The 14283-nt window shown below is 39.2% G+C and overlaps 1 protein-coding gene across 1 annotated transcript in view; it reads right to left on the minus strand.

The window, feature by feature from the left end:
* ARHGAP26 (Rho GTPase activating protein 26) overlaps positions 1–14283 on the minus strand; it is a 406595-nt gene that overhangs the window by 245040 nt on the left and 147272 nt on the right.

Genomic DNA, 14283 nt, shown 5'->3' on the forward strand with positions numbered 1-14283 from the left:
TGCAAGTCATGCTTAATTGAAATATTATGAAATAAAAATATCTTTAGGAAAGCTATGTGGAGCTTATAGCTGCAGTTTAAGATAGAAAATCTGAGCATGTGCAAAAGATCATATGTAAAACTGAGAGGAATTGGGGGTAAAGCAGGAGGGAGGGTAAGAGGGGGAGAGAGAGGAAGAGAGAGGTTTGCAGCATTTTTATAGGCACAAGTTTCTTTAGCAGTTCAATTACTAAATTCTCTGTACTTAAAGCTGAACTCTGAGTTGTGGCATAAGAGTGCTGGAGCACTTTCTATAAAAAACAGGGCACACTGCAATAAAAGAAGAGACTACAGAAAGGTACAAAAATCTAGATCAAACCAGAAAAGAGATTCTTCTTAGTGAGGAGGACCTAGAAATCTGTACCAAACCCCAGTACCTACTATATACTGTATACATCATTGCATGCATGTAGCATGTTTGGGAAAGAGTGTCTTGTTACCACTGGATAACTGGTACAAAGACAAAGCCACAAAGTCAATATTTATAACAGGAGAACCAACATTTTATAGTCAAACTAGAGGCCTGATGCACAAAATTCCTGCATGGGTAGGGTCCCTAGGCCTGGCCAGCGATCAGGGCCAATCTGTGGGGCGACCGGTGGGGCAATTTGGGGGCCTCCAGTGGAACCCGCCTTGGCTGGCCTGGGACCTGCAGGCTGGGGGCAGCTCCTGAGTTGAGTGTCTGCCCCCTGGTGGTCAGTGCACATCACAGCGACCAGTGGTTCCATGGGTCGTTCCACTGTTCAGTCAATTTGCATATTAGGCTTTTATTATATAGGATGGTAGGGAGGACCAATCAAAGCTTTATCTAGAAAAATTAAATAACAAATAATCAAAATAAAGTTCCTTTCAATAAGATTTAAGTTTTTTATTTCACCTACGTACAAAATCTGGACAGACTGTATGTGTTGATGGAAAATAAAATTTTCCTACAAGATTTAGTGATAACTCTATAAGATAGTCTTGAAGTTCGACTTTAACAGCGCAATACAAAAGCTGTTCTATTTTGCATCTGAGGGCCTTACCAATTTTCCAAAGGTCCATTCTTAATCCTTTGATTCAACTCATTCTCCTCTCAAGTGTCTATTGGCGTGTCATCCTCACTAGTTTTCTCTTCATCAATTGCTAACTGGTCTCACACCCCCAGGTCCTCCTTTGCCCATGACCATGCACATGACTCAAGGTCTCCAATACCACTTCCATGGACTTCATAAAATCCCTCAGCTTTTTTTTTTTTACAGTTTTTCTTTGCTCTGCTCTTGAATGTCTACCTGCCCTTCAGAGAAAGACCAGAACACAAACACGGTGTCCTAACATAAATGAACATATTGAACAAAGAGGAGAACTGGTTAAGCTGTGACTAATTTTATTAGTGGTCTGTCATCAGTTCACGTTTTCAATTAATCATAATTTCTGCTTCCCTAGATAAGCTCATTACTTCGGGTCTCAGATAATGAAAACACAGATAAACATGGACCCCCTCCCCCATAATTATGCTTAAAACTATGCATGGCTTCATTACAGAGTGTGGGATTAAGCGTTCTCCAAAAATCCTCTGTTATCTTCAAAAGTCCTGAGTAAAAGAAGCCCTCTAGTCATTGTTCTAAAGAAACAATCTGGGACTCCACTCACGCCGCAGCCAGGAGTCTGGCATTCCGAGCAAGCAAGGCCAAGTCAGCAGCAAGCTTTATGCAATTCTCTCCAAGTGTGCTACATGTTGCATGGGAACAACGAGGAGTGTGCTGGCCAAAGAGACAGGCTACAAGGAGACAAACATCTGGAACTGGTTAATGTCTATTTCCATTTTCCCTATTAGAGGCCTAGAGAGTCTTTTAGTGTTAATAACCTAAACAAGGTTCCTGATGTAAAACACTGCAAGATTTCTTCAGTCATTCCCTGGAGAGCTTTCCTAACAGTGTCAAACAAGGACACACTATCCTACAATGCTTGATGCCAGAGATTTGTAACCTGGGGTGGATTCAAAACCCCCAAAAATGTTATGCCAAAGTTTCTTTTTTAGGTGCATTCAGTTTTTTAGACCGTCTATAGTAGTCATTGGATTTTTTAAAGTGTCTCTGATCTCCCTGCCCCTAAAATGTCTCCTGTTTGCATAATTTTCCTCCAGGCCATCATAATATATCACTAGGAGTTGATACATACATATTTCCTTGATTCTAAAACACATTTTTCCTGGATCCGAAATGCATCATATACTCCTTCTTTATGTTTAATAAAATGTCTCCTTCTTGATTCCCCAAAGTGATTATTAAATTGATAATGTGCTTTTGAAATGACAACAATTTAAGAAGCACAGGAATTAGCCCTATCCCAAATATATCAGTATTTATAAATAGGCAAACTTCATGTTCCTAAACAGACAAACAAAAAAACCTAAGATACTTCAATGTCCCCATGAGGACACCAAGTGGGTGTGTCAAAACACCAGAAACAGAATTCAGTTTATGTGCTATCACCTCTGGCCACTAGTCACATTTCACCCACTTTCTTAACATGTCCTAAGTGGATGATGTGCCAGATACTGTGCTACTGGGAAAAATTACTGATCTAGGCAGGAGGACTTGGCAAGTTCCCAAAAGGGAAGGTGTAAAGACCCCGATGTAAAACAAGCAGACTGAACTAACAGGAAGCTGAGTGTTTTAGGACAGAAAGAAAAGAGAGCCTGAGAGAAAAAAGGAGCAACTGGATGACTCCAGAGGGTTGGGGTTAAGTGGAGAGTGTGATTAATCAACTGATTAGAAAACATATTTGTAAGACATAAGAGAGGTAACCTTGGACATTTTCAACTATAAGAACAAATGGACTAGATCTAGGCTCAGCCAAGACTGGCCATAGGAGCAGAGAAAGAAAACATAGCCTGATCTGGGCTCTAAAATAGTAGAATATTGTAATAAGTCTTCAGAAACATCCCACTTATGGGACCTAAAATTCTTCCATTTCATAGGAAGAATGGGATTAACAGATCATGGCTACTGTCTAGTGGTCTTTAACAATATCCCTAAAGTCTGGGTGCTCTTTCCCAGAGATTAGAACATGAAGGAATTGAACATATAATGTTTCCAAATTCCTGTAAAGAAATAATAATAAAAAAAAAGACCATGGTCAGATACCATCAGAGACCCAGGTGTGAAGGAAACAATTCTAACATTAGTATAGCCCATCCCAAATGGACCGTGCCAATCCAGACTCTGTAGGAAGTCATCGCTTGTACCAAACAAAGACAGCTCTGTGGCCCCAAACCAGGTGGACAGTTGAAGCCCACCTTCAGGCAGAGATAAGACCTAGTCACTGTATCTTATAGGGAAAAAGGGACAATGAAACGCTTGGATGGTCTCTTGTCAACTACTGCTCCATACATTCCACCTTACTAAAAAAAAGAAAAAGCAACAACAACAACAGAATAAAAGAACAGTCTTGTCCATATGAGACAGGCTGCCTTAATTTTAGCAAGTCCTAAAATGTTGCACTAGCATGACACAGACAATGTCCTCCAGTTTCAGGAATTCAAGAGCCAGCCACTTAGAGAAGAAGGAGGTGGCAAAACAAGCAGATACTTGAAATAGGCTGTTGAGAGCTCCAAACCTATGAGAAAGGAGGCTCTGAAGCTATGGAACACCATATATATATATATATATATATATATACATGTGGTGCAAAGAGACTTTCTTACTTGGAGGTTTTAAAACCAAAAAAACTTGTTCAGTTTAAAACAATTAACCATTTCAGTGCACAAGATTGGGAAAAAGTAGAGCGAGAGAAAGAAAACTATTTATGCAAAAGGGCAGGTGCCTAATCTGTTTGCGCATTAATTCTCTCGACACCCATATAGTAGCTGGTACATAGTTTATTCTCAATAAATGTTCACTGAATTGAATTCCAGAGGCCCAACATTTTGAAGAGTAGCTTACATCCTCTCATGTGTCAATAAAGGAGAGTGGCAGTGGGACTCCGGTGAGGGAAATCTGGGACAGTGTGGGACGCTCAATTTGCTAAGCTGGACCACAGCAAAACTTAAATGCACTGGCTGGGGCGAGATGTTAAAAGCTATACCCTCTCTGTGCCATTGTGGCTGATACTACCTTAATAAAAACAAACAAGCAAGTACAGTCTTAGCCAATTGCCCATGGAAATGGGAGTCTAGCAATGACTGAGCTCCCTCGAGGCAAATAGCTATTTTTATCTCTGAATAGCAGGAGAATGATCCATGAGTTAGGGTCCATTTTATATATATAAATATATAGATATATATAGAGATATATATACACACATATATATATTATATAGATAGATATAGAGATATAGAGAAATAGAGATAGAAATATATTACTTTTTCCTTTCTCCCATTCTTACCTCCCACTTCCACTAAGGAACCAAGCCTGTGCCCTGCTTACAGCTATTCTAAAATGTCTACACAGAGAACACTGAAAGAAAATCAGAAGGCTGTACGAGAAGTGATTTGTTCGAAAACCGAATCATTTTCTCCCATTAGAAATTATGTAAATTGAAGTAATCTGTTCCAGACACCCCAAACGATTCCCTGTTTTAACCTTTCTTATATACATGTCTAATGTACTGTTTAATCTATAAATAAACACTTCTTTTCTTAAATTTGTCAAACCGCCTCCTTCTAGACTTAAAGGAATCACTTTCAGCACTCATTCCAGGGGTCTTTCAGGTCAGCATGCAGCCTCTTCCCTTTTTCAGGAATCACTGCCTCCGAAATGCTGTCATGGATAACTGCTTTTCGTTTATGCAAATCAACAACAGTTTTTCTACCTCTTCAATGGCCTGTGACCATTGTTTCTTTCACATTCTTAGCATCATTAGCACTCTTGATGGCCTCTTTATGTTTTAAAATTGTGTTAATCCTTGATTTCAGCTAGCAACAAAAGCATTCTCTCCTCTGGTTGTTGCCTTCCTCCCCACCCCCTTTCTCTTCAAAGTCTGAACTCTGTATAATTCAGTGATGGCGAACCTTTTGAGCTCGGCGTGTCAGCATTTTGAAAAACCCTAACTTAACTCTGGTGCCGTGTCACATATAGAAATTTTTTTATATTTGCAACCATGGTATAAAAAAGACTTATATTTTTGATATTGATTTTATATATTTAAATGCCATTTAACAAAGAAAAATCAACCCAAAAAATGAGTTTGCGTGTCACCTCTGACACGCGTGGCATAGGTTCGCCATCACCGGTATAATTCATCTGTGAAAGAATTTAGGTCATATTTCTCTCTGGGCAAACTCAAAATGCAGCAGATAGCAGACAAATGCACTTGGCAGTGAAGCCTTCCATAGCCCTCTTCAACTCACAAGTGGGCCCAGAAGAAACAAATGCCATGACTTTACTGGGTATTAAGAACAAAGAGCCTTCCCCCAAATATTTATTCTCATGAAACAACGAGGTCCGCATAAAATACCAGGTGGCAGTGGGCCACAGAGCCTTTTGACAAACTAATAAATACTATGGGCTTTTATCATGAGCACAGCCATATACAAACATCTAGCAGAGGGTTCACAGACAGTACCATTATGCCCCTCCCCAAATCCATCCTTGCATTGCAGAGTGAGAAGCACTTGTTCACCAAATCAGTGGAACTCATTCAAGTTTCAGCTATCCCTGTCCCTCCTAGCCCTTCAAACTTGATGTTTGTGTCTAATTCCTCTGCTAGCATCAATCCTCCTTTGATAGTGTTGAGTACACAGACCAAGTCAACTACATGGTAGTTGGAATTTAGAACAATCTACTGAACAGTCTTGGACCCAGTAAGAATACTAATTGATATACCAAATTACCCAAAGAAATAGGCCACATTCCAGGTAAAATTTATCTTAACCTCCAAAAACTGACTCTGATGGAGGTAGTACTGGCCCCAATCACAGAACAGCAGAAGCACTCTACTCATTACGATTAGATTTTAGGGCTAAAGAAATGATAGTGGCAAAAATTAAAGCTTACTGGAACTGGTGAGAGTGCAACAACTCTGTTCCTAAGACTATTCATAGAAAGGGGCATATTCATCACTTGGCCTCTGAACCCTTTGCAACAAAGATTGGACAATAGCACAACCTAAATAGGCCCAGAATCCCATCTGCCAACATACTTCAACTCTCTCTGGAAATCTATATGCAAAGTGTCTCCTCAGGAGTTCGACCGGGAGTTGGATTGCTCGCTATGATGTGCGCTGACCACCAGGGGGCGATACGGAACATGGCAGGCGACCAACAGCTGCAGTGGGGTGCTGAGGGAGCAAGGGAAGGTGGAGGCGGGTAGGTTAGGGGGGAGACCCGGTGGTGGTGGCAGCGGCGCGCACACGCAGGGCAGTGAGGGAAGAAAGGAGGGTGGGGGGGGGGCGGGGGGGGCGCCTGATAGGGACCCTACCCATGCACGAATTTCATGCACTGGGCCTCTAGTTAAACTATAAAACCTCAGTAGGACATTTCTATGCTTACTTCATGTATGCTTGCTTAATGTAACCATATTGACAGAAAGTTAACAAAACTGGCCTGACAATTTCAGAATCACATTTCCCTCCAATTTTCAGTCCTAAGTTTTTTAGTTTTTTTGTTTTTAGTAGTACTATTTTTACTTTCTTGCTTTATATCCTCTTCCAAGTTCTGCTACACAAAAAGTAATACAATATGTCATACTTGAGTTTTTCTGAATCATTAATAGTTCCAATGATCATAACTAGCTTAAAAGGCAGTCAGTATATACTCAAAATAGCTCTTACAAAATCTAGGCAATGATCTAATATATATGCAGGAATATATAAAATCTAAGAGTCTCTGGAATTCATTGCCAATTGTAAAACTGATGTGAAACAATGTGATATCTCCTCAAGTCTCTTAAGTACGATTACTCTCCCCATTTTACAGCTCAGCAAACCAAGGCTCAGAGAAGATAGGTAAATTGCTCACAGCAAAATCAGGATTCAAACTCAGGATGGCTGACTCCAAAGCCCATGCATTTAACTCTTAATTGCTACCAATGGAGTGAACTAAGACAACAGGAATCAACATACATTCCTGAGTGAAACCAATTTGTGGAATTATAACAAATGACTACTGCCATCTGCTGCACCTCATCATTGTAGGGGTGGTGGTGGTGGGGTGCTCATATGTGTTTGTATAGGCACTTTTTCTTAGGGTATATATTTTTTAAATTCTAAAGAACAAGCTAAAGTAAAGGAATCATTTCAGGAAATAGAAGTCTGATTAAGATCAGTTCTTACTGTCAACTCTAAGCTTCTCCAGCATGGCCACAAGGATACCGGTGGTCACAGTTCCTTTTGCAATATGGCAACATGACTACCAGGAACCAGAGCTATGAGCATAATTATGCATCTTTCATAAATTCAAACAAAGCCAGCAGATGGCAAGAAACTAAAAAAAAATATGCACACAAGTTCATGTATATACTATTATATATACATATGTATATACATACACATATACATCTTAACTTTTTTGTTGATGCTACAGAGAGTATAAATAATTGAAAGATTACAAACTTCTCAGGCAATTCTACATCTTTAGTCTCCAATAAGCCTTCTAACCTGAGACTTTCTCTGGTGCAGCACACTGGTTTCTGGCGCATATAATCACTAAGAAATGGAGAAGGAGTCTTGAGCAGCATGGAACTAAATATAGTAAATTCAAAGCCTGTGGCTAAAAAGAGAAAAGACTCTTGGGTATTCTTATTTTTTTTTCCATTCATTCATTCAAACAATATTTATTGAATATGAATTCTCAATCACTATGCTCAGTGATCTTGGCCTAGGGCTGTTCTAGGTGTTGGAGGTGTAGTAAAAAACAAAAGTCAAGGTCCTTGCCTTCATGGATTTCTGTTTAGAGTGCCCTCAAAATTACCAGGATCCAAGACAGTGAGCAAATAAATTCAACAATAGATTACAAAGCAGAATCCAATTCAAGTCATTGCCTCGAAGTTAATTCAATGAGTAATGTGTGCTTATTATGTTTCACAGAACTCTACTAAGCACCTTAGGTAGATAATATTAAAGGCAAAAAGGATATGATTAATCCCTGCCCACAGTAAATCATCTTCCTGGGATGACAACACACAGAGGTATAAATTAGGTGGACCAATTAATTGCCAAAGCAAGGAATCATTGTCTATTCACATGTCTGGGATAGCCAACAACTACTAGGAGAAAGATGGCATTCATTTCTGCAAAGTAGTTCTAAGAAAGAAAATTTAAAAGTATTCCAATATATTTCAACACTAGGCATCCCCTACCCTCTGCCAAATAAAAAAATCCATGTCACTTTACACCAAGCATGTTGATGACGTCCTTAGTCTGACTAAAGTAAAGGTCTTTTTAGATTTATGGGGTAAACAAAAGTATTAGCAATGATTAATTATAAGAGGGCATATTTGTAACCTACCAAAGTTTCTGATTCCATTCACTCCCTTCTCCCTCTCCCCTCTCCCCTCTCTTTCTCTCTCTCTCTCTCTCTCTCTCTCTCTCTCTCTCTCTCTCTCTCTCTCTCTTTTAAAAATAAAGAGGTAAAGAGGGGGGAATCTCGCTTTTCTGGGCTTTGGGTCAAGACCACACAGCACACAGGAGCAATGGCAGCTGTCTGTGGCTAGCCAGGGCTGCACTATTTTCCAGATGACCAAAAAGGAAGATTTTTAAGACCATGCTGAAAATGACTTTGCTTTTAGGATGTGTTTACTAAGACCATGCTGAAAATGACTTTGCTTTTAGGATGTGTTTACTAGTTTGGATGGTTTTTTTCCAGGATCATGGGCAGGGTTTTTGGGAACACACCTAAAAAAATGAGGTCACACTGGCATCATGAACCACATTTGAGCCTTGATTTAGCAAATCCAAGGATAATTTTTCAGAAATGCTTATCTTGTTCCACACCTCAGCAGAAAGAACACCACCTAATTCATAGACTTCCTAATATTCAAAATGCCTCCAGCTCTCTGTCCATGTATTTTTCTAAATGATATCATTGATTTGGCCACTAAAAATTATGACCATTTTATGGCTTTTAGAGTAGAAGAGAAAGCTGTAGCAATGGACATAAGAGCCAGTTCAATCATTCAATCAAATGAACAAAGTCATTTCAAAAAAGATCTTTCTTTATCAACTGCTTTTCCCACGGGGGGAGCGGGGAAGGGGAGGACTGAAGCTAATCCAACCATAATCTCCACTCCCATGAATCACTGCCATAATATCTGAGAAAAGGCCAACAGTAATTGGTGCTGTTTCTAGAGGTGGGAAGTCATACTACAGAATGTCTATTAAGGTCATATTATGGCCATCAAATGACTTTAAACCAACAACTATAATATCGATAACAAACACAGTTAATTATGCAAGAAAGAATATATGATGTTGAGTAGATAGGGTAGAAGACAAAATGTGCAAAAGAAATAGATGTATTCTAAGAAAACCTACAGCCCTGGCCAGGTGCCTGAGTTAGTTGGAGTTCGACCATATACCAAAGGTAGTGGGTTCAATTCCAGGTCAGGGCACATACCTAGGTTGTGGGTTCGATCCCATTGGGGTACACATGGGAGGCAACCAATAGATGTTTTTCGCTCACATTGATGTTTCTCTCTCTCAAATCAATAAAAACATATCCTCGGGTGAGGATTAAAAAAAAAGAAAAAGAAAATCTACAAACATGAGATTAAATATATATATCACAGCACCTTTGGAAGAAGATAGAGAGAAACATAAGTGATTTGATTGCGGAAATATATGAATTATTACCCAAGTGGAGGGAGGATACGGACAACAGTCCCCAAATACACCCAAACATGGGAACAGAGATAGGATGCTGTCCTGATGGGGGATTTGGACTATCTGGACATCTGCTGATGGTAATGTTCCTTTAATAAGCCAAACCTCTAACCTGTCCCAGTTTAAATGAAACTAAAGAGATATGACAACGAAATGCAATGTGTGAGAGAGAATACTTCGGGTTGGGTGTGTATGAGTTGGCAATGACAGGGGGCTGGTAGGGATTCTAATCTGCTTGCTTTTAGCAAACATGCTTACTAGCAATATGCAAAGAGAAAAAGAAGATAAATTTATTTATTGGGAACTGACAAGAGAAAATTGGCTATCTCTAAAATTTCTCTCAGCTATAGTATTTATGCACCTTAAACTAAGGTTTCTATGTCCAGTTTAATATGGAAAGTCATCTATTTCCAAGCCTGAGATAATGGCCACAGAAGATTAAAACGAAAGCTTATGAGGCTACGATAGTGAGTCCATAGCTTGTCAATCCACATTTAATAGAAAGTAAAGAAACTCCAACAGAACCCTTTCTATCTGACTAGGTAGCTTGGTAGCTTGTTGAGGTTTTTGTAGTGATAGATTCACATCGGTGTATGCATTATTTTATTTATTTTATTATATTATTTATTTATTTATTTATTTATTTTTATTTCTCTACTGCATTGGCTAGATTTCCAGTACTATGAGGAATAAGAGTTGAATGAACATCCTTGCCTTGCTCCTATTCTTAGGGGAAAAGCATTCCATTTCTCACCATTAAATATGATGTTCATGTAAACTTGCATAACTTTTGCTCTTGGCCAAGTATTAAAGAGCAAGCTTTTTGAATATGAAATGTAATAAAATTTAGATTTTATTTTAAAATTCAGAATAAAGAGAAACTGTGTCATTTTTGCCCACCCAATGTCTACTCCCCTTCCTGGTATAGCAATGTTTCGTTTTTCCCACAGGGGAAATCAACCTTTCTCCATCATTTATGCAGTTCTAGTGCAGTGAGCAAGTGAGTCAGGTATGGTTAATCCACCTATCCCACCCTCAAGTCCAAACATTGAATTCAATAAAATTCAAATAAGAGACTTCTTTGTAATTACATAAGTTCTCTTTCCACTAGACTTATAGATCAGGGATCAACAACAATGGCCCATAACTGAAATCTGACTTTCTGTTTTTGTAAATAAAGTTTTATTAAAACAAAGCCACACCCATTCATTTACATACAAGACTGCTTTTGATCTACAACAATGTTAAGTAGCTGCAAAACTAAAAATATTTACTATCTGGCCCCTTACAGAAAGAGTTTCCTAACCCCCGTTCTTGATAATAAGATGTACACCTGGAATAGTTAGGAAGTGTATCACCAGTACATGGAAAGAACCCAATGGAAATGAAGTCAACACAAAAGAAGAAACTAACTCCAAATATTATGGAAGTTTTCAGATTCCGATGGGCCAGAACTGTTAGGCTCCAATATTTTCCAGTTATGTAAGCCTATCAATCCAGCTTTTTCCCAGGCAAGTCTGAATTGGGTTTCCATCATTTGAATTCAAATTGACGTTACAGATAAAATCCATAATGCTCATTGTAGGAACACAACTCCAATTTCTTCCTCCATTATCTATCCATCAATACCATAAAGACATTCGACATTTCTTCAGACTAGAATGTCACTGAGTGCTAAAAACCATACTTTACATAATGATTAGCTAAAACATGATGACATCAACTGATTTGGGGTACACTGAGGGGTTTTTTTTAACCAGCCATCTTGGGTTGTTCTTGAACAGTGAAAGAACGAAAAGGATGGAAAACCTAAATTACGCCCTCCCCCAAATCCAACACTAAATAATAGACCATAGATCAACTGGGGTGTAAGTATCAAAACGAAAGAGAGGTGCCACCATTGACCTCTCCTTGAATTAAATAAGGGAACACTCTGAAACCAACTAGAAAAAAAGGTGTTTGTTCCCTTACCAAAACCAAAACTCCCAAGAGAACAGATTTACTAGTAACTAATTGGGAAAATGGTGATTCAAACTGGAGCTTCTAATTGTCTACTGAGCGTATGTCACCAGTAATGTTCCCTATAGGCTCTCAGCAATGGGAGACAAAATTAAGCCTAATATTCCCACCAAGTACACAATCATCATTTGTCTGTATTTATCTCTCTCTTTAGAGAACTATAAAACACACAGTGGTATAGTTTTAAATGCAAGCTATATGTTCCTATGAGAAAATAATTTTATATTATGTTTAGAAACAGCATTATTTTGTATTTAAACTTGTTTTAATGTGTACATTGTGGAGCAAGGAGATGTTTTAACAGCACAGCTTTCCATCTGCAGAGGCCAGATGTTAATCTACAGGAAAACTGAAGTGATTAGTAAGAGGACCAATTATACACAGAGAACAAATATCAACTGGTGGGAAGAGGGAGGTGAGGGAGGCTTAAAATGGAGTTGGTAAAGCAGTTTTAAAGCTTCAGCTTACTGGTGGCAAACAAACAAACAAATCCCACCAAAAATAGTGGGCTTTCCATCCATGCCAAGAATAGTATGCCATGACAGGATTTTTCTTCCTGGGTATTTCCTCCCCTACAAGCTGAAAAATGATTCAAGGGAGTCAGAGAAAATATTGTAAAAATAAACTTAGGGTTCTTAGGAGAAAATTTCTCTCTATTAAGATGAAAATCAAATATGCCTAGGACTAGACATGGATTCAAATTCTAGCTTTGCTACTTTGGTGGATACTTTTATTTTATTTTTTAAATATATTTTATTGATTTTTTACAGAGAGGAAGGGAGAGGGATAGAGAGTTAGAAACATCGATCAGCTGCCTCCTGCACAGCCCCTACTGGGGATGTGCCCGCAACCAAGGTACATGCCCTTGATCGGAATCGAACCTGACACCCTTCAGTCCGCAGGCTGACACTCTATCCACTGAGCCAAACAAGTTAGGGCTGGTGGAGATTTTAACCAGCCCACCATATGCTTGCTCTTTTTCCTTGAAGTGATAAGATGTCCTGGGGACTGGCTGGGCCCATAGCTGCTTATGCACAGCCTAGATTTCCCATCCTTCTTTGCAGATAGATGTGGCCATATAATTATGTGTGGGCCAATGGAAGTGATGTGTGTACCTGCTCAGTCCGGGATATTTTCATCTCCATTATCTGGCTGGAAAATGGCAATGACTGGAACCTGAAAGCCATGGTTGAGGATGGCAGAACAACCCAGCCAAGCATGGACTGCTCACTTCTGGGCACCGAAGGTAAAATAAACTTCTATCTTATTTAAACCCCTGTACTTCAAAGTTTCTTTGTTATAGCAACCTAGCCTGTATCCTACTAAAGTAGCTAATTATATCTATACCACTTGGGGCAAGTGATTTAACCTGTTTCCTCATCTGTGAAATGGAATCATAATATTTATTTTGTAAGGCACTAAGATAAATGAGTGGATTAAGAGATGTGCCAAAGCTGTGCCTTACACACACACAAAAGTGCTCATCTAATGGTAGATAATAGCAAAGATGAAGGACTAGTTAGGAAACTGCTTTCAAAGGCCTTTGAAATCAAGCAGCTACTGTGCCAACAAAGCCCTAAAGGCAGAAACATGTATCTGCTTTTGAGTTTCTATTAGTAACAACATATTGAGGGAAAATCAGGAATATCTTATATTTTAGCCCAGGAAAAGAATTCAGGTTAAGTAATGTTTCATTAGAGTTTAGCACTGTGCCAAAATTTTTAAATAATTATTTAAATCATGTTATTAGTGGATGTTACACAAATCATAGTTATTTGTTTATGCATACTTGATTGGACTGAGTTCCATATTTATATTAAAAAATAGCTGAGCAGAAAGGTCAATTAATCAATATAGGTCACCTAACAAGGGTAGGCTGAGAAAGAGACACACAAATGAACTGGAATCACCCACACCAGACACCCAGCTTGACACAGAGAGTTCTATAGTCGGTGAAGGCCGTGGCCTGATGTCCCCTGCACACATTTTCCCCCTCTGGATAGTGCTTTTGCAAGTAATAATTACTGGCCCTCTGACAGTGTGGACTCTTTCTATCTTTTACTGGTGGTCCATGGTTAAACTGCCCTCTTAGGATTTCTGCAACCTTGCCATTTGCTGAACGCTGGGGTTGATATCTTTGGCGTCAAGATCAGAAGATTACCCTGACTCTAGGGACTTCCCCAGGACTTTTGCGTGGGTCTCACATGTCATAAGATGCAGGAAAACCACAAGATTCATCACCCAGCAGAGGCCTGCATCTCTAAAATGGGAGCATGGATCACATTACCAGACTTAACCCCTTCCATTGACCCTGATAATCCCACTGTGATAATGGTGATAATTGGTTACTATGGCAAAAGGAAGGCTTGACCCTAAAGGGGGTGAGAAAATATACTGGCCATCCTGAAACACTCTTAGGGATCTT

The sequence above is a fragment of the Myotis lucifugus genome, unplaced genomic scaffold (assembly GCF_000147115.1).
Source record: "Myotis lucifugus unplaced genomic scaffold, Myoluc2.0 scaffold_28, whole genome shotgun sequence".
Taxonomy (NCBI): domain Eukaryota; kingdom Metazoa; phylum Chordata; class Mammalia; order Chiroptera; family Vespertilionidae; genus Myotis; species Myotis lucifugus.